Below are 3517 nucleotides of genomic sequence, written 5' to 3'. Positions count from 1 at the left end.
TCACTCTTCTCCATTTCAATTAAGTCTTCATTCACTTATCAAAAAAAAAAAATTAAGTCTTCATTCCTTAGTAACTAACAGATTCAGCTTCCAGTTTGTTGCAATATCTCAGAAACCCACGGATAATGTTCTTTCTATCACATATTTCAGGATCATACCATTTGAATACACCACAACATGTAACTTTCTGCTAAAACAAAAGAAATGCAACGGTATGAAATAATATCAAAAAAATAATAATAAACTAAAACGCAAAAAGTTAAAAATTAAAATTTACCAGTGTTCTAAAAATCGGCCGAGGCGGCCGATTAATCGGTCGCCGAGGCGGAGGCGGTCCAAAACCTTTATGATTTTAGTGTAAAGGTTTGAAAAATCGGTTTTTTTGCCTGTGAGGCGGTTTGAGGCGGTCCGAGGCGGTCAAACCTTTAAGGCGGGTCAAACTTCGGTGGCAAAAATCGGTCAAAAATCGATTTTTTTTTTTTTTAATAAATCAAAATAAAAGTTGGGATTTTAATAAAAAAAATGAGTTTATGCTTTATTTTGTTTATGTTAATTATTATTGTTAAAGAACTAATAATGTATGCCAAGAATGTATGTAAATTCAAAAAAAATTGCCTTTTTATTTATATTTTATAAGGATATTTATGTATTATGATCTTATTATTATTAAACTTTTATTATGTTATTAGAATATATACATGATTCGAGATATAACTATGTTTAAATATTTTTTATTTATGTTTTGAGTATTTATAAATAATATCTACAAATATTTATATTAAATTTTAAAAACCGATTTATTTGCGATTTATCACCGATTAATCACCGCCGCACCGATTAATCGTGAGTCGGTGCCTGACCGACTCGGACCCGATTACCGATTTTTACAACCTTGAAATTTACCCCATAAAGTACTGAAAATCCATAACCCGGCCCAATTGATGTAGTTTTGACACAACGATATCTTATCCCAAGGTTGCTAGGATTCCATGAGGTCATCAATGGCAACTCAATTTCACATTTACAATACCATGCTTCACTTGTAACTAAAGACGTTGATCCGTAGCTATAGTCAATTTTTTGACCCATCCTTCTGACTGGATTCGTCAATGTAGAAACAAAACTCCATACTTTGTGATTCAAGATTGTTAACTCAGGATAGATAAAGAGAGAAGCCTACTTTCAATCCGCTACCTTAGGTGCTCAGTTAGCTAATCCTATGAAGAACCTTAGAAATTTGAAGCGCACAGTTTTTAATTTTGCTTTCAAGATTTGCTGAGGAGATTTATGAGGTAAATTCGTGAGGAAATTAGAGATTTCGAAAGGGGGTTCAGGGCTTTGAAGAGAAATTGAGAAATTTATGATTTTGTTCTGAATATGAAGATGTTTACTAAAGAGAAGGGGGTGACTTTTGTATATCAAGTGCGACTCACGTGTTGTTTTCCGTCCAAACTAACCAGTCAAATGGACGGAGGGACTAAAACAGCAGAAAAATGGCATGTTTAGGGACGTATAATGTAACTTCATCTTGTTTAGGGACGAAAATCGAATAAGTGGTAAAGTATAGGGACGGAAAATGTAATTATCCCTGAATAGCTTATTTCTTTTCCTCACAAGTTGATGGGCCAAATATAATTGTGGTTTTATCATAATTGATTTCTTGGCCTGAGATCCGTGCATATTTACCCAAAATGTCCCGTAGGCGATTGCATTATGCTCTTTAGGGGTACAAAGTGTATTTAACTTTATCCTATGGTAGAAAGTACAATAAACTTAGTTGTGTAACCCGTTATTTTCCACAACCAAGTGATTACCGGTTCGATCCTAGAACAAGTCAACTTGTTTTGTCCCAACTTGCGCAAAAAAATGAAAGAGCAGAAACTAGACGCATAATCACACTTTGGACAAGAAAAAAATACTTACAAGAAATAATATCTATTAGGGTAAATTACAACCACCCCCCAGAGATAAACACGGCCACGCATCGAGTATGGGTCCGACTTTTGGGGGACCCTGAGCTGACTAGTGGGGAGGTGGGTCCGGGTCCGGGTCATAATCATTTTTCATTTTTTTTTCTCAATGAATTACAAGAAAAAATGAAAATAGTAAATTGAAATTTGAAAAAACTTGAGCTTAACTTTAAATTTAAAATTACACACAAATAGAAAAAAAAAAGTTGAATTAAAACACTAAACAATTTTAGAAAAATTGAAACGATTAAGACATTGAGAAATAAACTAAATAATATGAATGTTGTGAAATGAATTGGTGAAGATTGGATTGGGGGTATTTATAAGTGAAAATAATAATTGAGAGATTTTTCAAAATTCCATTCAAAAAAATTCAAAATTCAATCTTTCTTTTAAATTACACGGTTGACGTAATATATATATATATATATATATATGCATTTGTTATTAGTGGAGATTTTAAATTTTAATAATAGTGAATATGACAATTAATAATTTATAAATATTAATTTTACAATAATTATAATCGTTTAATAGTTGTATTTATATATATTTGTAAACTTAATATTTATTTTTAATCATACGGCATATAATTAATTTTTTAATTAATAAAAAAATTAACCAAACAAATTTCATTTATACATAATATTATTAAAAAAATAATTAGAAGTAGTATTCTTAAAATTTCTAACTATTTTTCAGCCCCAAAGAAATTTTAAATTTCAATTTTGGCCCCAAAATATAGTTTTTTTTTCGTTACATGCAAATGAGCATGTAACAGAGTGGATCGAGAGTGTTTAAAATTGAACCTTGGAGGTGAACTCTGTTCACTTTGGAACAACGAGGAGCAAAAGTAGAATCAGGCCAAACATGATGGACAAAAAATATAATTCTCCCTCTAGTATAAACACAATTTTTACGAAGAAGAAAAATAAATAAATTACAAAGCAATCATCCTAGAGTAAAAAACTCTAGAACTATCACCCAACAAAAGGAGCCCGACGCCTAGGGGTTGTCGTACCAAAGTACTCTGTCATTCTGATCAAAAGCCATGTTTGCTAGATGGTCAGCTATCACACATTCACTTCTCTATATACGTGTAGAAGTTGCACTTCCCAATCCTTTTGTAAGGGTTTTTGAATACGGACTATCAAGTCTTGATTCTGTAGAGAAGAAGAGCCGCGTGTTCTTGAAAATCGTCACCATTTCTGAATTATCCCCTTGCATCTGAATTTTTCTCCAACCATTCATCCAGGCGTAACTATTTTATTTAATTTATTTTCTATATACAAATATGCACACAACATGCACGTCGTCCACACTCCTACGTTGAACTAAGATATTAAAACTTAGTCCCACATCGACAACTTTCACCTTTTGTGTAACCATGAAAACGTAAAATGAAGGTGTTACACTCATGAACAAACATACACGAACAAACATATACGTCGAAGTTTTTAATAAGTAAAATTCAAAAAACAATGTTAATAAGTTATAATATTATAAATAAAAAACTGAACCTCTCGATGGTACGGTTCACCCTCGTC

This window comes from Erythranthe guttata, chromosome 7, assembly GCF_056151865.1.
Source record: "Erythranthe guttata isolate IM_541 chromosome 7, IM_541, whole genome shotgun sequence".
NCBI lineage: Eukaryota > Viridiplantae > Streptophyta > Magnoliopsida > Lamiales > Phrymaceae > Erythranthe > Erythranthe guttata.
Note: the sequence above shows the minus strand (reverse complement) of the source record.